The 25,520-nt window shown below is 45.1% G+C and overlaps 1 protein-coding gene across 1 annotated transcript in view; it reads left to right on the top strand.

Moving 5' to 3' along the window:
- The window catches only part of LOC111868606 (putative inorganic phosphate cotransporter), an 89,327-nt gene that overhangs the window by 27,833 nt on the left and 35,974 nt on the right, over positions 1-25,520 (top strand). The window lies entirely within an intron of this gene.

Genomic DNA, 25,520 nt, shown 5'->3' with positions numbered 1-25,520 from the left:
GAGAACCGGTAAAAGTAGACGCTGAAGATGGAGGCGATACGTTCCTTCGAAACGTCGGTTAACACCACATATACACGGTGCCAAATCCCAGAAGACTGCTTTCTTCATAGTGCATAATGTCCAGAAACACAATAACTACTCGTATATTAATATAGCATCGTCACAAACATGTAGATCTTATTTATACGACGTCTGCTTAGCAGCACGGAACGAATTCCCGAAGCTGCATTATTACACGTACTTCTCTACACAACATGCGCCGTTCAGTCCCCGGGCTCCTCTACCTTCTTCTGAAATGTCGCTTCCATCTCTGTAAGGTAAAGGTAAAGCTGTTCCTGTGCTTAATTAATTAAGCACTACAGCATCAAGGCGTATGGGGGAGTAGATATATAGAGCCACATTTTCTTGACCTCGGCACTAGCTGGAGGTGAGTGGTCAGCTTCACGCCCCGGCCGCTTTACCCCCCGGGGAAAGAGCCCCAGGTATCCATTGGATATGAGGTTAGGTGGACCCCAGAGCCGGTCTAGACAACGTGGAGAAAGAAAATTCTTGACTCTACCGGGACTCGAATTCCGACCATTCGGCCGTCCAGCCCGTAGCTAGTCGCTGTCCCGGCTCCTTTCCATCTCTGTACTTCACTGTAAAACAGCCGCCTACCGCTGAAAGAGTAAGAAAGACAAGAATAAAAAATAAGTACGATGAGAAGGAGGAGGGGAAGATGACAAAGCACTGGCCTTGGTGACGTCGCTTTTAAGGTTCAGACGCCCGGTGACATTACGCAAGAGTATCGTGGGGAGCGCGTCAGCATGACCGAGTTCGCACACGAGCACGCAGAGGAACATCCCGTATCTCCAAGTTAATCTGTAGCGAGAAATGTTCGAGAGTGTTTCAAGTGGAAGTTCTGTAAACAAATGTTAGTAGCATCGTGAAGGTTTCTTTAAGAACTGCGATGACTTTCGATTCGGATTGGAATTTATCCCAAACAAATGTTAGTGAAAAACCCTTCCCTACTAAACGTAATCGAAATCCATCGCGTCATTTCGTGGAGGGGGGGGGGGAATGAAACGTGTAGACAGACAGTAATGGGGCAACAATCTTTTCATTATGCGCCCATTCTACCCCCCAACGCGAAATAAATATAAATATTCGGAGGTTGGCAAGAAAAACTTAACTAAAAGACTCATTAAGAAGGACTAAGTTGACAAACGACCTTTATACTAATCAGATGTCATTTCTGGCTTCAAGGGCTTGTAAAAGAGCAGGCCTTTATGCTCCACGTTCGGCAGGACAGGCGTGGTGGCGAAGGTCCGGATATGGACTGCGGTGGGTCCTGTCATTGCACAGTGCTGTATCATACCGGAAAATGCCTGAAATAACGGAAGAAGTTGCACAAACGCCGGGAAAGTATACTGCAGGAGAGGCACAACCGCTCAAGGGAGATGTGCAGTTGACTTGTTTCATTGGTGCCAGGACGCAGTAGCAGTTAGCGCTCGTAACTGTAGTGTTATGTAAGGTAAAGGTAAAGTGGTCCCTGCATTACACCATGAAGACGTATGTGGGAGTGGTTGCATAGATCCACGCTTTCTTGACGTCGGCACTAGTTGGAGGTGAGTGGTCAGCTTCACTCCCCGGGAAAGAGCCCCCGGTACCAATTGAATATGAGGTTGGGGGAACCCCGGAACCGGTCTGGACGGCGTGGAGAAGAGAAAATTCTTGACCCTATCGACTATGTAAAGATCTAAAAATGTTTGAGCTTACTAGCATTCAGTTCAGAATCCCTACACAATAATTCGTCATCATTTTTCTCCTCTCCACGTCGTCCAGATCGGTTCTGGAGCCCACCCAGCCTCCTATCCAATGGGTACCGCGAGTTCTTTCCACGAGGGTAAAGCGGCCGGGGCTTGAAGCTAACAACTCACTTCCAAGTAGTGCCGAGGTCAATAATGGAGTTATACATCCACTCTCGCATACGTATCTGAGCGTAGTGTTTAATGAGTTAGGCACATTTACTTTGCCTGGATGCGGAAAGTGAGAGCATAACAGGGGGAGCCGCGGATGAGTATCAACAGAATCTGTTTTACTAAACATGCTGGAGGTTTGTTCACAAGGCGGCGCCACCTCTGAAGCCACTGACCTAGTGTTGGTTCGATACCCTGCAGGCCAGCCCCTGTTTTACACGAAACTCAAATGGATCGTAATCCATAAATGACTCATCCATGTGCGCCAGCAAGGGGGCGGGTAAACCAGGCACTTTGCCCCCGCTCAGAATTTGGAAAAAGAAATAAAGAAAAATATACATGAACCATAATTGAAGTACAGGAGGAAAAGCACCAAATAGGCAATTCGTAGTAATAATTAAAACGTGCTTTCAAATATGCCGTTGATTCTATCATGAATGCTCTAGGGTGTTCAATACAACTAATCTTACACAGCTTAGACTTAAGCCTGTAAGTAAATGTTCTGTTCCCCCCCACCCCCCACCCATCGGCAGTGACTATGGGTTCGTCGTACAATGGTTGGGGAATGACGTATGGAGGGATTACGTGGATCTTTCCTTTAAGGGATGGCCCGTGCAGGAAGAGAGACCATGTAGGCAGAAAGGGTGCAAACGTACAGGCCAAGGTGTAGAAGGGGGCGTGGAAGCTGCAGAGGGCACTGAGTTGCCAGTCGCGTACATTAATCTCACACGGACTGTATATGAACGAAATGTCACACGCCTGCCAAACTTCAAAGATGTTAATGAACTCTGTCATTGTATGGCGGGCGAACACTTTAAAGTACTATGTCTCTGCCTGCTTAACATTACAAAATTCTGATTTGTGTTCGCACGGTGTTTACGTGTTTCGTATTTCGTATGATCCCCACAACAGACAAAGACCATTTCTCTAACAGCATTAATCGGCTGGTCTTTACAATGGATAAGCAGTATGTTTCTGTGAGGTATGAACTGGATTATTTTAGCTTAACTAATTAACCGACCAACAAATTAACTCCACGGAACAAGGTCATTCCTCAGAAGCTAACAGTGGTTCACATAAAAAAAACTCTCAGCACTTTAAGAAAACCGAAGATTCATTATCGTGTTCACAAGAGCCCATCACTGGTCCCTATCCTGAGCCATACGAATCTAGCCTACAACCAACCTCTGTTATTAAGGCCAATTTTAATATTGTGGCATGTAGACCCGCTGCTAGGCAACGACGGTGAAGTAAGCAACACTAAAACAGCCGTTGCTAAGTAATGGCTCCGCAAACAAGCATGATTCCATGGCAACAAAGAAATACAGGTCAAATGGAGGAGACGTTTTCTATGCGGTCCGTGCCGAGATGTTATAATGAGGATCAGTCAGTTGTTGCAATTAGAGAACTGCTGCGGTTCATTTGTTGTGAGCTGTTGCTGTTAGAAGATGGTAGCTGAGGTCGGGGACAGTTCGGGAACCCAGAGGAAGGAGAACGTCTGTCGTTGGAAGCCGCTACCAGGCAACGGCTAGTGAAGATGTGATTATGGACACTAGTGTGTGTGTGTGTGTGTATATATATATACACGTAACATATATGTAACAGCGAAATGTGAAGTGTAGCCACGCGCTGTATCAAAGAGTTCAATAAATCCGGTCATCAATCCAAATCCCCGTCTATAGTCACGCTCTATCACGTGACAACTGGTGTTATAGTGTGTAGAACAGCGACAGCATAACCCTTACTTGTAGTTATGAATTGTAAGATTTCAGTAAATCCAACTGCCGATTCAAACCACATCTATGGTCACTAGAATCGTAGGTCTTCCCAGTGGTTTCTTTCCGTCAGGATTTTTTATCAGAAATTTGTTATAATTTCTCTCCCCTCCCATGAGCATTACACGTACATGCTCTGTCATCTCCGTGTCCTTGATTTGATCATCCCAACATCATCTGATGAGCAATACAAATTATGAAACTCATTATGCAACTTTCCCAAGCCTCCGAGAGACGACCTACTCTCAGAAAACATTCGGCGTTGTTTCTACTGCGCTCAGGGAGCGCAGTGCTGTCATGGTCATGCAGCACCACCTTGCAATCTTGTATCTCACGTGATACGAAAAATTTACTGTTCTTCTATCTTTGCGTGACTTGGCAGAAACTGCAATTTTCAGCGTTGGTCGGGAACGTTGCTGATAATTTTAGTTTCTCTTTCAGAGCCACTCAATCAATCTTAACTTCGAAAAGCGACATTTTTATCGGTTCCGAAGAAAACTGTCAAAAGACTGGACGATACAGTATCAGAATATGCATTCCAGAGATACTATTAACAGGTGCATTGCGTATTTTCGCTTGTTCCTTAAAGGAACGCCTGTGTGTATCTGTCATCCATTAAACAAGGTAACTTTATGTGGGTCTATTTGTATATACAGTAAATTCTCACTAATCCGGTTACAGTTAATTCGGATCGATATATGAAAAATGAAAAATTATGTTCATGGTTGAGTAAATACTTTAGAAAGACACATGGGATTTAGGAGCAAGAGGGACTTTCAGACTGTGTTGAGGGCAGCTGGAGAGACTGAAACCAAGTAAGAAAATGCCCAAGATTGGCTGGTCTGGATGAACGAGACACTGGATCTCACCTTCTGACAAAAAGGAATTGTTGCAGTGATCTTTCATTTACATGTATTATTGATGTATTGATTTGATTTCTTTTTCTTTTTTTTTTTGTCTTTTAGACCTATCTCTTCCTTCATTAATCCGGATTATCTCTTGCCACGTTTGCTCGTGGACCATTCCGCCGAACTCAGACAAGCTGATGGTGGGCACTTGGTCGCAGCCATCCCTTTCTGTGTGTATCAAATTTGGATTACCAGTATATTACCCAAGCAGATATTTTGTACATTGAATTGTGTATACATTTTTGGGCCCCATATACTCGTATATATTGTGGCGTGTAGACCCGTTGCTAGGCAACGATCGCGAAATTAGCAACTATAAGATGGTCGTTAGTAGGCAGCGGCCCGTAAACGGCAACAGGGAAACAGTGTTTTCTGTGCGGTCCGTGCCCAGAAGCTATACTTAGGACAAGTTAGGACTTAGTGAATTAGATAATCACCGGAGTTCAGTTGTGAGCTGTTGCTGTGAGAAGCTGGTAGCTGAGGCCGGGACCAGTTCGGGAACACAGAGGGAGGGGGACGTCCGCCGTTGGGAGCCGCTACAAAGCAACGGCTAGTGAAGACTGTAACAGACTGAGAAGACCTACTGTGTCTTACAGTGATTTGTGAAGTGTGTAGAACAGTAAAAACATAATCCTTGCTTGTAGTTATGAGTTTCAAGAGTCCAATAAATCCGATTGCCAATCCAAACCTCGTCTATACACAGTAGTCACGAAAATCGTGACAATATGTACGGTAAACATAATTCTGTCACATGTTATGACACGCAGTTTAAACAGTTCTCCATAGATGGCACTTCCATTGAGTCATCTGTTGCTAAACGTTAAAACGAAGCGTACTAACTCTACCATTATTTTCAAAATTTAGTTAGAGTATATGTTTTCTCACATGTTAGCGGGAGTCCAGGAGTGTCCAAAGTTCGATTTTTGGTTTGTAAGGATGTTCATGCTTCCTTGAAACGGGTTCTTTTTATGTACAGATTTTATAGTGTTATGATCAGGGCCCGGATTTTGATGACCTGAAAATATTTAAAAAATTACCTATAAAATGACCGAAAAAATCCAGAAAAATGACCTAAAATATGACCCAAAAATGTAATATGCAGGGTCGGGATTTTGACGACCTGAAAATATTAAAAAAACATGACCTATAAAATGACCGAAAAAATCCAGAAAAATTACCTAAAGGAGAAAAGAAAGAACACTTCGCTTCCATGTTATTCACATTTCAGAAAATATATGAAGAAAATACCCTAAAATGGCCAAAAATGACAATAAATACCCTTAAAAGTCCAAAAATTTACCACAAAATTACCCCCAAAATGAAAAAAATGACATTAAACCTAAAAATGTCAAAAAAATTACCTATAAAATTTACATTTCTGTAACCAGCAGCTCATATCCGAGATTTATATATTTAAGAGCACCGCATAGGATACAAGGAAAAAAAGATGACATGTCATCAAAATCCGGGCCCTGGTTATGATGTACAGCGGTCGCAATTCAACCCCGGGGGGGTGGAGGAAATGGCAACACTGCATCAAAGTCTACGCGACTTACGCCTATCATTCCAGGAAATGAAACAGTCAAGATCAGCAGAAATTATGAAAACTAGGAGCCAGAATAAAAAAACAAAATAACTTTGGCGAGAAAAGTTCTTGCTCCTATTTATTATTATTATATGGCTCTAGGGCCCTTTGGTGGGCCCTGGCCGCTTTTTCAGTTTCCTAATTCTAAACACAGGTGGTAGGACTCCTTGGACGGGGGATCAGCCCGTAGCAAGGGCGCTACCTATACACAGAAGAACCCAAACACAGAATAAACGCACACAGACATCCATGGCTCGAGTGGGATTCAAACCCTCGACCCAGTGTTCGAACGGACGAAGACAGAGTTCATGCCTTAGACCGCGCGGCCACCGTGATCGGCCTGCTCTTATTTACAGCAGGGCTAATTAAACGTGTAAGATTTGAGGCTTTCACGGCGGTGACTATGAAGAAAGCAGTCTTCTGGGATTTGGCACCGTGTATATGTGGTGTTAACCGACGTTTCGGAGGAACGTATCGCCTCCATCTTCAGGGTAGAAGAAAAAATATATAAGAAATCTGCAAGCAAAGAGACCGTGAGAACCGGTAAAAGCAGACTGCAGAACTGCAGTTCTTCTACCCTGAAGATGGAGGCGATACGTTCCTCCGAAACGTCGGTTAACACCACATATACACGGTGCAAAATCCCAGAAGACTGCTTTCTTTCTAATTAAACGTCTTCAGATGGCAGGTAGACACAGTACTGCCAGTTTGTCCGCGTGAACATGCTGTTGACCCCTAGCGGCAGGTTTCCGCAGCAGCACGTGGCAGAGTTTCTCACTGAATGGTATGGCACGGTTGGTAGGTCTGCAGACCTACGTAACAGCTGTTTTATTTTTGGCGCACTGCGCATTGACAGGAGTACTGCAGTTCAATAGAGATAAACTGTAAACTTTTAATTATCCAATAACCTCGATAATGAATTCTTAGTACACATTTATTCATCATCCGTGGTGTATGTCATGTTTATTGGTGTACGAATCGTGCAGTGTTTTCTTGGTACGAACTCGAAATTTGTAACGTTACTCATCGTCGCCAGTATTGGTGATACTGGGGAAACGCAACAGGCCAACTGTAACGATGTTGTAAACATATGATAACGGCGAATATTCGGAATAAGCTTTGTAGACCATGTTTTATTTCGGGCGACGCCTACACGTGTATCACGGAGGCACATCGTCAACAAAGCCAGTACGAGGCACGATATTTCACGCCGCACACTAACACTTATTGAAGTGTTCCGGTCAGTGCAACGTGGGTCACAAGAGTATTCTTTCTAAAGACCAAGAACTTCAACTTGCACAGCAGATTATCCGGTTCCTAAATGTAGGATTAGGCCGCGCCATAGCTCAAGCGGTTAGTCGCTGGCTTCCCACCGCGGCGGCCCGGTTTCGATCCTGGGGTCTGGTCAAGTGGTATTTGTGGTGGACAAAGTGGCGCTGGGGCAGGTTTTCTCCTAGTACTTCGGTTTCCCCTGCCAATCTTCATTCCACCAATTGCTCCACAATCACCCTCACCTATCATCTGGGGCTGGTACAATAGGCCAGAAGTGGCCGCAGCACAAGGGACTTAGTCCCACCCCAATAGCAATATAAAAAAATAAATGCAGGATTTCCTCTGGCAGGCAAAGAAATTTGTGGATGCGTGGTATATTTTATGAGAGAAAAGCATTGTAACTTATCCTCTGTGAAAAGTGTGGACTGGCTTGAAGATTTTCTCCATGGGAATGAAGACATCTGTCTCAGGAAAGCATAACTTTTGCTCGCAGGCAGAGAATAAGAACTGAACAAATCTGTTGTTGCTGGCCAAATATTGACATTTTTAACTCAGAGATAAACCACGAAAATCCAAGCTATCCATAGAAAAGAAACTTCTACTATATAAGTGTATAGTAAAACCCATATGGACATATGGTACACAGATGGGGCTGTACTGAACCATCAAACGCAAAAATAATTCAGAGATTTCAATCCAAAGTCTTGCGCTCAGTAACTAAAGCATATTGGTATGTCTCCAACTTTACTATCGTCAATGATTTGAAAATCAAATTCGTCATGGAAGAAATACATAGATTGTCAACACTCAACCATCAAAGCATACTCGGACACAATAAAAGACTAGTTGTAGAAATTAGCAACCCACCAAATATAAGAAGATTCAGGAGACAGTGGCCGTCTGACCTACCACAACCCCCAGATGACGATTCAAATCATTACCATTCCTCTATAGGGCCTGTCAGAGTATCATCAGTGGATGACTTCTCTACTCAAAACACCTACTTAGAACAAATTTACTTATTACTCCATATTACCGACAGTAGATTTTAAATGCGCCATCATGGACGAAGAGGACTGAACATTAATGCTGGACTACCAAGAGCCGGTGTCCCCAGAAATGGCGCAGAATTCATCCGATGCCGCCTGAGCTTGCTGAGATGGTGACAGGTGTATCATCTGGCAAGTACTCCCACCGACTATTACTGTCCCCCATCACAGGGCGACTGCGAGGAGAGACTGAGGAACAACATGAAAAATTGTGTGGACAGCCGAACTCGAAGCTGCGACTTCTCAATAAGAAGCAGGAGCTCTGCCTGATGTGCTTCTCAGCACTTGCTCAGTTTGTATGCTCCCAGGAACGGTGTCAAATCGCATCCATGTGCTGGCCAGGAATAGCGTACGGTGGCAGTGTTCCAGGGGCCGTGCTTCGTGAATGTTCGCGGCTCGTTCCTTGAATCTAGCGACATCCTTCCTGCGGGGCTTCAGTGCCAAGGGACTGCGCAATTAAATAGTAAGCTGCGTTTCGAAAGTGACAGAGCATTTTGCTCGAAAATCGCATTCCCTCCAAATCTGAAGACGAAGGGCAGGCAAAAGGGTTCTGACGATCGTGGATGACACACAGAATTACTAGAATTTTGGACTTTTTCCATCGTCCAGGAAGTCTAGGCAATGGGGGACACAACGTTTCGGAATCTGAATCTGTTTCCGTCTTCAGATGAGAAAGGAAGACACCTACTCAGTTGGGCCCCTTAGAAAGAGCTAATCTCAATCACTGGATTGGTGAGACTCAGTCCTCTCCGTACATGGGCCAATAATTGGCCTACTGTACCATCACCCTCTGTCTGTGCAGTAGGGAGTCACCTGGTCCTAGCTAGACCTGTGTTCGAGCCCCGACTGAGACCCAAGCCCCATCTGCTAGCCCATCCAGTTCTTCTTCATGGTCAGATTGCTCGCTCTTTCAGTCTCATCCCCAGCGGACTCATCAGAGGGGATATTCTGACTGCCTCTTCACAGAATCAGAAGAACAGGACAGTAAGAGAAGCCCCCCTCCCGACTACCGATAGCAAGGCCCTTCCAGCTATCCCTGCTACATGCTGCAGGGACATTACAACCGTCGGCACTGGTCTCAGACGTCCCTTATTCCAGCTGAGACCGCGCCTCCATCCCATTCCACTTCCTCGCTAGGCTTTCCAATTATTATGCCTGATGGCCAGATTATCCACTCTTCCCAATAGACCGCTCACCAGAGCCCCTGAGAGTGGTCATTCCAACAGCGGCAGAAGACGCAATAATAGCCCTGTAATGCAGGAAGTCCTCTCCACAACAAGAGGAGACCACATAAATGGACCCTTCAAGATTCTGATGGTGAGAAAACTCTAGTCCATATCTGACAGTCCCCATCAGTGCCTCGACTAGACCTGCAGCAGGGCTCCAGAAGAGGGGCATTCCTCTTCCTAGCCACTTCTTCTGTTAGCCTGTCCAGATCTTCTCAGTGGTCATGATGTTTGCCTCAATGAGAGAATATCTCACCCTCAGTGAAACCTCACTAGACCACTGCGAGATTCTGGCTGCTACATGGAAATCTGTCACCCCCCACAGAGACCTCCACATGGGGGGAGGCTGGATAGAGCGGGAGACTCCCTTGTGTTCCACACTGCTCCCTCAGTGCTACACAGGTCTGAGCACGGCAGCTTGAATGTCTCCGTCAGAGACGCCCAGCTCGCCGTAGGGAGGCAAGTCCTCTATCAATTGGGTTTAACTTACTTACAGACATGGTGATGGTACGAACCTCTGACGTTATGTGGACAGACTTTTGCAGCTAAGCAATAAGTTTTCCACAAAGTTAAAATAAACTAACAGTAAAAAGGTAATATTGTCCCTGTGCTTAAGTAATTAAGCACTACGCCATTAAGACATGTGGGAGAATAGATGTATATACCTACGTACTCTTAACTTCGGTACTAGTTGGGGGGTCACTGGTCAGCTTCACGCCGCGGCCACTTTACCCCCGCTGCCGATTGGATAGAAGGCTGAGTGGGCTCCGATCTGGACGCTGTAGAGAAGAGAAAAATCTTACACTGCCGCGAACCGAACCCAGGCCGTCCAGCTCCTAACCCATCGCTATACCGACTCCTAATTTAATTAATTAGGAAGAGAAAAGAAAAAAAGTCTTTACTGGGTACATGAAACTGAAGCATGTATAATTTTCGTTTGGCGTATGTTAATAACAGAGAATAGAGAAGGTCTGGTACTTATTCATGCAGCATATGGTGTTGACTTCTCGTCGGTTTGAATNGCGACGAGCTGATCACCCGCTCAAGGAGTCCTACCGAATGTGTAAGATCTAGAAAAACCGAAGTGAACGGAGAAGTTCATGGAGGTAGGCATAGGCCCATTGGGGTCGTAGTTCCAAGGGAAAAAAAAAGTGACTAGTACTTCGGTTTCCCTTGCCAATCATCATTCCACCAAATTCTCAATCATAGGCCAATCAGTGGCCTGCGTGCCGAGTGGACTCAACTGGACCCCCCCCCCCCCCAAACTAAGCGAATTAAAAAAAAAGTGAAAAGTTAAATGCAAATTTTATGTTTGTTTATTATAAGGGAACAGTTCATCGCAGTCTTCGTTATTCTATATGAAAGAAGTCAGTTACATCCGCAATTAGAGAATATCACTTCCCGTTCTCATATATCCGAAATTGTCACAGTAAGACTAAAGCTCAGTACACTCGCTTGGAAACGAGTGCTGGCCAGGGTCCCAGAGCTGCGGCGGATGTCACCCTCCACTACTAGAGACACTTGCAGAGGAGGGCACTCATCTGCCAATAACACAGCCTGCTTGCTCCCTGTTACAGCATCAATATGACCTTCTTTCTTATCAGCGAACTCCACGGTCATCACGGAATTACTCCAGCACTTGAAAGCTACCAAAGTAATCAAGAAATTACTTTCTTTATTTTTAGGAAACCTAAAGATTTCTTGGGCCGGTCACGGTAGCCGAGCGGTCTAAGGCATGCACTGTCTTCGCTCGCTTGGAAACCGGGATCGTGGGTTCGAATTCCACTCAGGGCATGGATGTTTAGTTTGTGTGTGTGTGTGCGCGCTTTTCTGTGTTTGTGTACAGGTAGAGGCCTTGCGATGAGCTAATCACCCGCCCAAGGGGTCCTACCGAACGTGTAAGATCTAGAAAAACCGAAGTGAACAGAGAAGTTCATGGAGGTAGGCCTAGGCCCACTGTGGCTGTAGAGCCAAGGAAAAAAAAAGATTTTTTAGAACAGGGTGTTGAGAATATTTGGACTGAAGAGAGATGAAGTGACAGGAGGTTGGAGAAAACTGCATAATGACGAGCTTCATAACTTGTACTCTTCGCCAAGTATAATTAGAATGATCAAGTCAAGGAGGATGAGGTGGCAAGGCATGTAGAACGAATGGGGGAGACGAGGAATGCTTATAGGATATTGTTGGGAAAGCCAGAAGGAAAGAGACAGCTGGGAAGACGAAGGCGTATTAAAATGGATCTTAGAGAGATAGGATGGGATGGGATGGATTGGACTGATCTGGCTCAGGATAGGGACCAGTGGAGGACTCTTGTCAACATGGTAATGAACCTTCGGGTTCTATAAAATGTTGGGAAATTCTAGAGTAGCTGCAGAATTGGCGGCTCCTTCAGAAGGGCTCAGCTCCATGAGTAAGTAAGCAAAAATTTTTGTCATTGTGTTAAAAAAATCCTGCATCTTTATCCTTATCAAAGCTATTTAAACCGATTCCACCCCTCATGTCCTATATTTCTGAGTTTCATATTGTCACGTGCGTGACTAATACTAATGGGTTCTGGATTTAACAATTGGATTTATTGGCACCTATTTACAATTACAATTAACTGTAACAGCGCACACATTGGACTCCTACTGAAAGCTGTATGAAGAACCTCTATGAAGAATCTCTTATTGCTCTCTCACTAATCTCGGACTGAGCTCTACTCCTAGAATTCACAAATGCAATGCCTCTTATAACTGTCGCGCGGCCGGGATAGAAATCACCATGTCGAACAGTTCCTCTGTTCTTTTTGTGTTGTCACGGGAATGACTTTGTTACCATTCGTTGCCGCGGAAACATGTGTTTACAGGTATCTCGCCACTGCCTAGGAAAAATGACATCCGCTTCTGCTACTATTCCGGTTTTTAGGCAGAGTTTGCCTAACCGTTGCCTAGCAAATGGTCATATTACGTCACAATATTAATATTATCCTTTCATCTATGAGTAAAAATTAGGAACTTAATAGAGCTACTTGCCATTGTCATAAAAACTTTCTAACATCCGTATATTGAGGTTTTAAAGTGGTAATTATTAACACTGCAGTCTTATGAGATGTCTCCGTACAGGCTGGTAGATATGTAACGACGTTTCGAAGGCTCGCCCTGCCTCAGTCCTTAGAGTAGAAGAGTTAGGACAGATTTTGCAGGACAGCACCGCGGAGCTGGTTCTGGTGGATTCGACTTATGCTCTGAAGAATCTCCCAGTGGCCCGGGATTGAACATCGCCTCGGTCAGGGTGCTCCTGCCCTACATCAAGGCTCTTTCCACGTTTGGCTTAACTCTTCTACCATGGAGATGGAGCCAGCACGTTCCTCCGAAACGTCAGTACGGATGCACGGCTTAACGTCCCAGAAGAGTTTACTCTTCGCGAGGCCTCGTGGAACTTGAACGCTACTGACTGTGGGCAGCCTTGATTGGTTACGCAACCCAAGCTCATGGCTACGTATGTGTATCCACTGTGATTAACAGACATCATCAGGGACGAAACGTTGCAAATTATAAAATTGTATCGCCGTGATAAGTGATGAAGAATGGCACGTCAATTGTGCGATAATGGTTGTGTGTGGGCTTGCGTTGGGCGGGCGGAAGAAGCCAATTCATGGGAATGCGCCCCACACAGGCCTCCCTCTGCAGACATTAACGATGTGCTGAATAAGTTCGCATGCGACGCAGTGTTTAAACCATCTTCTTTTGGACTCTGTCCAACTTTTTAGTTCTCTGTAAGGAAACGACAAGGCTTCTGAAATTGGCCGTGTTCGTACATCGTTTATGAGGTAGCGACTCCGAATCTATGGCGCCTCTGGGTAGACATAAAGCAGGAATCCGTAAAAGAAAATATAAACAATTTCCTGGACATTATGACATTTGTATACAGTACAACACGAAGGCAAAGGTTCAAATAAACAGCCTCAAACAAAACGATCTTCTTCGTGAGATCAGGAAGTTGCACCAGCGAGTGACCTCTATCGGCCTCAGGATTGTATCCATGTAGGTCGGCCGGGAGTGTGATCTCCGTCATGCTTCTTCCATGGTCTAATCAGTTTCACGATAAAGCTCGTGCCACACGACAAACTGAGAACTTCATTGGTTATAGAAACAGTGAGGGTTTCTGTTGGGAACCACAGTGATAACCTGCTGACGGGTGAAAGGAATTGCTATGAAAGAGCTCCTTCTGACAGGCAGTCGCGAAACAAAACGTATTACCACAGCATTTGCGCAGAAGGGCCGAAGAAATCCATAAAAAAACCCTGCGGCTACCAGCCCACCCAGTAACACTCTGTTTCGTACAGTAGAATAGCCGCGCGATCCAGGGGTCTTAGGGCTGGAGCAGTGGGGTCCGTGGGTTGACATCCTGCATTTTCAGTGCTGTCCTGTGCAGTGGGCTGACCTCCAAGCCAGGCAGGCCTGTTAAATATCTGAGGAATTCAGAGTCTCAGTATTGATGGACAAGGCAGCCTGGTCTGAAATAGCTGTGGGTTTTCTGCAAAGTGGAGCCTGATCTGTAAATACTGTATTATTGAGATGTATTTCAGGCATCAGCGCAGCCTTGGACAGCGTGGAACAAACCGCAAGGACACGGCCGGCCACGTGAAGATGCTGAGCAGTGGTGCCGTGGGAACGTAAAACAAAGTGTCTTTCCATCACAGATATAGGCTTCGTGACATCGTAGGGAGGGATTTCTCAAAGAAGACAATTAGTTTGATGACATCTTCGCACGTTGTCGCATGTCTGATTCGTAGATAAGAAAATTCGACCTTCAATCAAGAAGTTAAAACTAGGAAAATACTGTAACATATTTGATCAACGCGTAGCCAGGCAACAGCTCTGTAAGCACGGTTCAACATGCAACAATAGACGAGGCTGTGTTTCCTATGTCGTCCGCGCCGAACAGCGGTGGAACAACGGGGTTATGGAACCCGTTTCTAAGCAACGGCTCGGTAAACACTCTTCCGCGTAAGCGGTGACGTCAGCAACAATATAGACGGTGTTTTCCGTGGGGTCTGTGCAGAGTGCTTATAAGAGAAGTTGATGCAGTCGCTTCTGGTCCTCGCCAGCGCAGTCATTCTCGGATCCGAGTCCCACTGGACTCAAGACCATATTTTACTGTCTCAGATTTGATATTCCCCCAACTGGGAAGACCAGGTCCCCGTGTTTATATCGCCCATGAACAGGGTTGCCCAGTTATAACCCCAGGAAGTGGGTTCCCTTTTCGTCTCCTTCCACGACTCGCAGGGCTATGGTGGAGGTGTTCTAACCAGTCTCCATGCGGGCCGCTCTCTGGCCACAACACAATCATGACTTATGTTTCACTTCACAGTGTGCACATAAGACGCAGGAAACCGCTTCGATAAGCCATAATTTTTCGTGTGACAACAGTGAGGTTCCGCAGGTCACACGCGGTGACGTAAACAAAAAACAGGTCTTCCTGCACTTTGATATATGAGAGTAGGCTCCGTAATTAATGACTGGAATATTCCAACTTCCCCCAGCCCTGGAAACAGTTCGCTTTGCCCCTTTTAAGCCCTACGTTCGTGTAAATATTTACAAGTTGACTTCCCACTTGGCAGTAAACAGCTCACATCAGTTGATGTTTAGGAGAATAATCAATGTTTATTGTTCGAATCATACGAAACATAAGCTACATAATGCGCGGGCAAAGTGCAGAGCGTTTGAATGTTAAAGTAGATGGTGCATTTTGTTACCTCTGCCCTTCATACGTAACACGCTGTTTTGCTGCAAGTCCTGGATATGTAAGTGGAATCGAGAGTCTCCAGGCAGGCATGTATGGACAAGTGTTCTATCAAACAGACGCGCCAGACTAGGTCTCCCCATTTTAGACTTGAAGAACGCAGCAGATCGAACTTCCGAAATGCTACATTGCTAATATAAAATAAGACGAAGGATAATGCCGAGACTGTTGTATTACTCACCAACAGAAAAATATTCAGAATTAAATTATGTAAACCTATAGGTATTTTTTTACTGCTAGTGGGGTGGGACTAAGTCCCTTGTACTGCGGCCACTTCTGGCCTATTGTACCAGGGTGATTGAGGGTGATTGTGGAGTGACTGCTCCACAGAATGAAGATTGGCAGGGTAAACCGAAGTACTCGGAGAAAGCCTGCCCCAGCGCCACTTTGTCCACCACAAATCCCACTTGACCAGACCCGGGATCGAACCCGGGCCGCCGCGATGGGAAGCCAGCGACTAACCGCTTGAGCTATGGCGCGGCCAAACCTATAGGTATACCGAGCCGATCACAGTGGCCGCGCGGTCTAAGGCATGAAATGTCTTCGCCCGCTCCAACACTAGGATCGTGGATTCGAATCCCACTCCATGCATGGATGTTTGTCTGCGTTTATGTGTAGGTAGCGGCTTTATGAAGGCTGATCCCCCATCCAAGGAGTCCTACCGACTGTCTAAGATCAAGAAACTGAAGTAAAACAAGCATTTCATGGATGCCCTATGCTTCAAGTAGGAGCAACAGATATTGATAGATAACTAGTCCGTACCGGATGCTTGAATGCACAGACTTATACAGATGGAGAGTCAGCGCTACCTGTGTCATGTCACTGTCATTCATTTTGATACTCTGCATGCCGTGAACGAGATATATCGCTTTAAAAGCAGTCCACGAGATATATGGAATTATTAGTGAAACGAAGCTAGTGCTGCCATCTATAGACATATTTAGCCAACAATGTGCAGCCTCACATAATGCGAATTTACAAGTTGCTGTTGGATGTACGACATAATGGCAGTTTCCCGTCAAGACGTCGGCGCGGGATAGGGGGCACCCGAAGGGAAGTTCCGTTTCCGGTCGAAAGAGAAATGGAGTAGCCTGATATCAGCTGTGTCACAGTAATATCAAGGGTAAACAGTCGATAACTATCACGTAAACATCAACCAAAGGTCGAGTACAAGATTGTTTTCGAATGTCTTATCTTACGGGAAAAGGGAACATTATCCTCAACAAAGGCAAATAAATTATATGTTTGAAAAGATAAAAAGTACCGTAAAACTCTATAAAAAATAAACGCACAAGTTAAATAATTCAAGGCAGAGCCTCTCAAAGTTTACATACACGCGAGCTAGGGGTAGCAGAATTCTTGTGACGTCACGTGCGGAAGACCGATCAGTGAAGGAAGTGACGAAGATACAGTTCCCTATGTCACACACAATAAGGTCAAATGTCATTATCTACAAACCACCATAAAGACTACAGGGGGGGGGGAATTCTGCTCTTATTTTAGTGCTCATTTCTACCATTAGAGTGTCAGCACAGACCGGATAAGATAAAGCGAAACGAATTAAACAAGACATGCGAACTTTTGAGGTGGGCGCTACATGAGTGTCATGCATAAGGTCTTTAAATTCCGTGCACCAATAGGTGGTCGAAAAATGCACAGTACTTGCTGAGGCACTTATTTTTGTAGAATGGAAAGTACCGACCCTGTATCTGTAAACTTCCGCTGAATGGCGATAACAAAAGAACTACTGGGGCTAAACACAGTCTGCATATGCAAATGCAGAACGGAAACGCACCTTAAAATTCAGCTAAATATTGTTTAGGTGTAAAAAATTACAAAAAAGAAGACAAAATTGTATTTGTTGCGATGGGCAAATTGCACAAAGTAAGTTCAAAAATGCATTGCTATCGCCATTTCCCCCCATAATCTTGTCATTCAAATTCACCTGCTAATTCTTTAAAGCCAATTTATAAAGGTAAAACTGTCCCTGTAAAAGGCCGTGGGGAACCATAGGTTTGTGAGATGTCGAGGCTCCCACATTTTGTAGAGAGTCGGCTTACAGATGGCAGTGTGGTTGTCAGCTTTATGCGCCGGCCGCCCTTTACCCACAGAATGATTCCTGGTACTCATTTCTGTCAGAGGCTGATTTGACCCCAAGGCCATAATGCGGCGACTGGAAGGTTTAGATCAATTGAAAAATCCAATGACTTCATCGAGACTTGAACTCGTGACTTTCCGGTTTGTAGCATAGTGCCTCAACCAACTACGCAAGCGGGTACCCTTCCCCACCTGCATCCACCCCCCCCCCCAAAGGCATTTGTATTTTTCGTATAATTCTCGTAATAAACGGCGCAATTTCTTTACATAAACCGAATAATCGGTCGGGCTAAATATCAGAAATGAAGTGTGTTTTTATGTGCAGTGAGGGCTGAAATGTTACATACAATTTAGATGAACTTCAAGCATAAAAAAATTAAAAATTAGAACATACAAAACTATCATCTTGCCTGTGGTTCCATGGGTGTGAAACTTGGTCTCTGACAGTAAGGGAGGAAGATAGACTGAAGGTGTTTGAGAACAGGATGCTGAGGAGAACATATGGACTGAAGAGAGATGAAGTGACTGGAGGTTGGAGAAAACTACACAGTAAGGAGATTCATAACTTGTACTCTTCTCCAAGTATAATCAGAATGATCAAGTAAAGGAGGACGAGATGGGCAAGGTATGTATCACGAATGGGGCGAAAAGGAATGCATTAGGATATTAGTGGGAAAGCCAGAATGAAGGAGATCACTAGGTGGATAATATTAAAACGGATCTTAGCGAGACAGGGTGGGGTGGTATGGACTGGATTGATCTGACTCAGGATAGGGACAAGTGGAGGGCACTTGTGAACAAGTTAATGACCCTTCGGGTTCCATAAAATTCTGGAAAGTTATTGAATAGCTGCACAACTGGTGGCTTCTCAAGTAGGGATCAGCTCCAAGAAGTTGGTTAGTTAATACTGACACAGGTTTGCTTGGTTTCCTCTGTCTCCAGACAAAAGCTGAGTTGGTCTCCAAGTCCCCAGTTGCTACTGCGTGCTTCTCATCTAGCCCTGCCGACTTAAACTAATCTCAAACCATACTGTTCTACTGCAAAGGCCACCAAATTCTCGTTTCAGATTATGCAACTCACCGTTGATTCAAGAAACCAAAAATCCCCTGGGCCCCTATCTCCAGCGATTAACTCTTAACCATCCTAGCGTTTTCACTTTCCAACTGCCCTTACCAGAAGGACGAGAGGGCGACGCCAGGGATACTTGTCTCTCATGTCTCGCATTAATTCCCCTTTCTCCTACTCTTCTACTATACTTTATTCTCTCTCTCGAGCTTCTCAGTGGGTTAGCGTAGAGGCTGTGATACAAGCTGTCAGTGGCCGGCACAGCCAGGTTGCGTCCCCCCTGCAGCGAATGCTGTCTTGGATGTGTACCAGGCTACACGGCGTCGCACAAGTTGGTACTCTTCGCAGTCACCGCTGAGTGAAGGAATGATAAGGCGCGCTTGTTGTGATATAGATCAGGCAAATGGACCTAGAGTCCCAGCGAATGTGTGTACGCTTGTCATTAGCAACTGCACAACTGTTGTGCCCTGTCAGTGAGCGATAACGCGAGATCCACGCCTGATAGTCCAATTATAACACGCAACATTTTAAAGAATGCAAAATAAACGGTTGAAGTACCGATCTTTAATGGAAATGACGACATCCGACAGCAGAGAGACTACTGCTGGCAGTTGCACGTGTGAATAGAATTACGCAGTTCTACCTGTAACAAGCAAGAGCGTGTGCGCGCTTATACAGGGTGTCCCAGGAGGAATATGCCAGACTTCGGGAGGGTGTTCCTTATGTTAAAGTATGCCGATGTAACCTAAAACACCTATGTCCAAAGTTGAACGGTAACGGAGATAATGGCCGGAGAAAAGTGTGGTTTTCTGGCGGGTCCACGCACTTTACCTGTCAGCTGACTAGTTTTATCGATGTTTGTCCTTGAGTGTGGTGATGACCGCTTACGTTAGCCCCACACACTCGCATACCAGAACGCGCAGTCAGCAATGTTACGTCAGTGTCTGCCAGTCATGTGTCATGTATAGTGCTTGGAACCCTAACGACAACTTTGACATGGCATGCGAGTTTTTTGTAGTTCGATTCAATGGCTTCATGTCACTCACAAGTTAGTTTGATGTTACGTACATTTTTAACATTACAGAGACCACATATTCCTGCCAGTTTTAATACGTATTTGGTAATTAACAAGTGTGTAACACCTGTCAAAGTTTCACGCTTCTCTGGCCATTATCTCCGTAACCGTTCAACTTTGGACATAGGTGTTTTGGGTTATATCGGCATGCTTTAACATAAGGAACACCCTCCCGAAATCTGGAACATTTTCCTGGGACACTCTGTATATAAAGTGTGTTTCACGACATTAGGGCATAACTGCAGGAGGTGATTCCCTAGGGCTTTGTGATCAAAAAAGTTCACATAAACATGTGTCCGATTTTGGGCGGTTACGGAGTAATGACCGTTTTTTCATTCACGTACACGCCCTCGTGTGAACCGCGTCTATCATCTGGCGGGTCGCTATTTTTAGCCACCTACAGACAGAGCGTTCTCGTTATCTCGACACTTGAGAGGTACCTAAGGCGTGGTGGGTTGGTATGTCCGGCCACGGCTAGTGTGGCGGCTACTGGTTTTCAGAACAGTTCTCATCTCGGTGCGTCTGTTACGTTCACGATGCCATTTACATTTTCATTTGAGGAGTATGCAGATATGATTTATGTGTACGGGTTTTGTGACGGTAAATCAGTTCTTGCCGTAGCTGAATATCAGCAACGGTTTCCGAATAGTAGAATACCGAACCGGAGAGTGTTTACTGGAGTTTACCAGGCATTGCGAGATACCGGCAGACTTCCCGGCGTCCGTATTGCAGCCGAGAGTGGTGTTAATGAAGGCGTCAATGAAGAAGGCACTGTTCCTAAGGTACACCGCAGTCCACGTACGAGTACGCAATTTAATCGCGACGGTGTCAATAATACACACAATTCTCATTTGTGGGGAAATGAGAATCCCCACGCCACTCTTGAAAGCACCTTTCAACAACGTTTCAGTGTCAACGTGTGGTGTGCAGTTCTGGACGATCAGCTGATAGGTCCATTCATCTTGGAAGGTCGTCTTACAGCAGAGGCGTACCTCAGATTTCTACAGGAGAAATTGCCCCAACTTTTGGAGGATGTGCATTTGGATAAACGAAGTCGTATGTGTTTCCAACAAGACCGGGCTTCTCCTCATTCTTCACGTGGAGTTACAAATTTCCTGAACTATCGTTTCGCCGGGCGATGGATCGGATGCTGCGGTCCCCACCATTGGCCAGCCAGGTCCCCAGACTTAAGCCCACTGTGTGTGGGGATGGGAGAAAGAACTGGCTTACAATGTGAAGGTGGCAACGCGAGATGCTCTGCTCGGTCGCATTCTGGACGCCGCTGAAGCTGCTACGTGCTACCCGCGCGGTTCACAACCGATCGGCAGCCTGTGTTGCAGCCGGCGGTGGCATTTTAGAAAATCAGCTTTAAGCACCAATAAATTCAAATTAAAGGTAATTTCACGAAGCTAACTTTACATTCATACTTTAAATGTATCATGTATTATGCTGGTTTATTATTTTTTCCGTTTATTGTCAGTAATCGTTACCTTCTATTCTGAGTTTAAAACGGTCATAACTCCGTAACCGTCCAAAATCGGACACATGTTTATATGAACTTTTTTGATCGCAAAGACGTAGAAAATCACCTCCTGCAGTTATGCCCTAAAGTCGTGAAACACCCTGTATATTCACGTGATAAGAGTGATTGCAGAATCGTATTTATTGAATTCCTACAATCGTAACTACAAGTCAGGATTATTCTCTCACTGTCCTACATACTTCAGAAATCACTAGAGGACATAAAATGTCTTATTAGTCTTTTAGTCTTCACTACTGTTGCATGGTAGTACCGGTGGACGTCTCCTTTCCTCTGGTTTCCCGAACTGTCCTCATTCCTCAGCTACCAGCTTCTCACAGCAACAGCTCACAACAACTGAACCCCAGCAGTTATCTAACTCGGTGACTGATTGCTAACTTGTCCTGCTTATAAGATCTCGGCAAGCACCGCCTAGAAAACCCGTTGCCTTGTTGCGGTGCAATTGTTGCTTAGCGATGGCATGACGTATTCCACTGCTGCGTGCATAGCCATCGGCACGGACTACGCAGAAAACACCATTCCTCTGTTGTTTACTGGCCGCTACCTAGTTAACGGTTGGCTGTTGTGACTCCTCAATTCCTACTTTGAGAAAATATGCCACATTGCTCCCTCATTATGGCTGCTCGTCCTGACTAGACTACAGGCTTACCGCCATTTATTCTTTTCCGAGGGGACGTGCCTGTGACATTTGATCGGCATCTCTTTCCATCCCTGTGGTTTGGTTTTCTAGGTGATAACTACAAAACTGCTCACGACTGTAGTGGCTATAGACGGGGTTTGGATCGGTAATGGGAATTATTGAAATCTTACAACTCTACTCCCGATGTCGAAAGCAACAGTAATAACTGTTTCTATACTGCCAGACTGACCTATGTCCTGCCGCTGCTAACCGTTTAACCCTTTACAGAATAAGTTTTAGCTAACTAATATATAAAAATTTAGTCCGTACATCACAGGAAACGCATTACGTCACCGCTACAAAGACCAATCGGTAAATTCTGTTCGGGGAAACAGTCGCTGTTTATTGTGAGAACCATGCGAAACACACAAATTTCACTGCGTGGGCAGAATGCAGAGTTTTAAAATGTTTAAAGTTACCACTGGGGTTTAAAGGGTTAATGCATCAAGCAGTCACCATGCAGCGCCAAGGTAAACAAGACCGCAAGCGTATAATATGTACCAGCATACACAGTTTACAGCTCTGAGGTGCGATATTTGCATTTCTTGCACAGATGATCATGCACGTAAATTGTTTAATGTATGCTTCAAACTTGTGTTGTAATATGACACCGCGTCAAAGGAACAGAGCAAATCCAACTTAATGCACTCTAAAGTCATTATACATCCTTATTTGATTATGTTTTTTTCATAGACGCGATCGTGTCCAGGAGACTCCGGTTTGTTCGTGAATATAAATACGCGTATAAAACAGCAAACTACAGCGTAGTTGGTTGAGGCACTATGTTACAAGCTGGAGGGTCGTGGTTTCGATTCCTGATGGCGGTCACTATATTTTTCAATTCACCTAATCCTTCCAATCGCACTACGGCCCCGGAGTCGACTCAGCATCTAACAAAAATGAGTACCAGGGATCTTCGTGGGGGTAAAGGATGTCGGCGTGTAAGACTGACAACCTCGCTGCCATTTTCGGGCCGATTTTCTAGAAAATGTGGCAGCCTCGACGTCACACAACCCTATGGGCCTCCACGGCCTGCTACAGAGATAGCTTTACCTTTACAGTTTGCTGGGTTGTGTTTCGTTAAAATAAGTAACTGTGTGTACACATAACACCAGGTTTTTGTGGCACACATATTCTTAACATACGTAATAACAAATATTATGTTTTTGGACATTATCCATCGTCTTGTCTTTATTCAGTCCAGAACCTTTTGTCTTCTCGTCTGTTGCCTGAAGCATAAAAATTAAAACATAAAAGACCATAATTTTGCCTGTTGTTCTGTATGGGTGTAAAACTTGGTCTGTGACATTAGGGGAGGAACATAGAATGAGCGTGTTTGAGAACAGGGTGTTGAGGAGAGTGTTTGGACTGAAAAGGGATGAAGTGACGGGAGGTTGGAGAAATCTGCACAATGACGAGCTTCATAACTTTACTCTTCGCTCAGTATAATGATCAAATCACGGAGGATAAGGTGGGCAGGGCATGTAGCACGAATGAGGGTGAAGATGTATGCGAATAGGATACTGGTGGGAAAGCCAGGAGGAAAGAGACCACTAGGAAGATCAAGACGTAAGTGGATGAATAATATTAAAATGGATCTTAGTGAGAGATGTTGGGGTGGTATGGATTGGATCTATCTGGTTTAGGATAGAGACCGGTGGGGGGGCTCTTGCGAACACAATAATGAACCTGGGAAGTTCTTGAGTAGCTGCACAACTGGCGGCTCCTCAAGAAGGGATCAGCTCCATAAAATTAGTTTTCTGTTTATGTCTTTTGTTCTGTCTGTCATTTTTAACCTTGACATAAGATGGAGGTGAATGACCAGCCTCACGCCCCGGCCGCTTCACCCCTAGGAAGTCAGTTCCTAGTACACATTGAATAAGAGGCTAGGTGGGCCACGAAGCCGATCTGGACGATATGGGAAAAGCTCTCTTCTCCCTGCCGGGAATAGAACCCTGATTACTCGGCAACCCATGGCTAGTTTCTATGAAACTAAATTAAGACTATGTATATAGGCACATTTCTCCAGCAGAATGCACACAGGGCGTTTCTGATGAAACCTTTTCCCTTTGAAGGGTTACAAATGGAAAACATCGGTGAAGAGAGCGACCTTGACAAGTCACTTGGCTGTAAAACTGTGCCACATGTGAACTGACGAAGCAAATATGATTAGCATAGGAGTTGTTCACCTGCCATACGTGTGTTATCACCTCTGCTTCTTACGCGTTTATATGATTATGTGGAGGATGCTAATTTGATGGGTTACAGTATAAATACCATAACGTCTATAACACTGGTCGGCGAACAAACTGATCTCGCAGTAAATACAGGCAAAGGTCGCGAAATAAAAGGCTAACTGTGTGCGGTATACATTTGGACGTGTCGCAGAATTACAGTTTATGAGATCTGTGCTTCAGAAGACCATTAGCATTAATATTACTGTCTTCTGGGATGTGACGCCGTTTAATCCAGTAGAAGTTCACCGACGTTTCTGAGGATCATGTCTCCTCCATCTACAGGGTCGAAGAGTAACCAAGAAGGTATCCAGCAAGAATCAGGCAGTACGATTATTGTTTACTTGGCTTACTATTCCATCCCAAAGATAGAAGGATCAAGTTCCTCCGAAACGTCGGCGAACTTTACCGGATTACACGGTGTTACATCCGACGAGCCTGCACTGTCTAAAGTCACCGCTGTGAGAAACAGAACTGGTTTCCTGAAAGCGGGCAGTGAAGGAGAGTTGAAACAGCTGAAATGCGGTGGTACCTGAGAACAGCAGCAGGACAGTTACAGGAAACCCTCGCTAATCCGGTTACAGTTAATCCGGATCTAAATATTATAAATGAAAAATGCTGTTCACAGCTGAGCACATATTTTGAAAGACGCGTGGCATTTAGGAGCAAGAGAGCTTTCAGACTGTGCTGAGGGCAGCTGAAGAGACTGAAACTACGCAAAAAAAAAAATTCAAGATTGGCTTGAGCTGGATGAAGGAGGCCCTCGACTTCAGCTACTGACAGAGGAAGAAATTGCTGCAGTGATATTTTTCTTATTTATTTTCATCATCATTACATATATTATTAAAGTTCCCATTTATTTGTTTTTTCAAATTTTTCTTTTAGGGTTATCCTTTGCTTCATTAATCCGGATAACCCCACCCCAAATTAATCCGGATTAGCGAGGGCTTACTGTACTGGAGAGGAAACGCAACCATCATTCTGTAAACCGGTTGGTGGGCCGTGCCATAGCTCGAGCGGTTAGTCGCTGGCTTCTCACCGCAGCGGTCCGTGTTTGAACCCGGGCCAGGTGATGTGGGATTTGTGGTGGACAAAGTGGCACTGGGGCAGGAGTTCTCCGAGCACTTCGGTTTCCTTTGTCAATCTTCATTCCCCCAGCTGATCCACAATCACCATCATCTGGGGCTGGTACAATAGACCAGTGGTGGCCGCAGTACCAAGCGGACTCAGCCTCACCCCACTAAGAATAATAAGAAAATGAAGCCAGTTG

This window comes from Cryptotermes secundus, unplaced genomic scaffold (genome assembly GCF_002891405.2).
Source record: "Cryptotermes secundus unplaced genomic scaffold, Csec_1.0 scaffold610, whole genome shotgun sequence".
Lineage (NCBI taxonomy): Eukaryota > Metazoa > Arthropoda > Insecta > Blattodea > Kalotermitidae > Cryptotermes > Cryptotermes secundus.
This window is presented reverse-complemented; position numbering and strand designations above follow the sequence as displayed.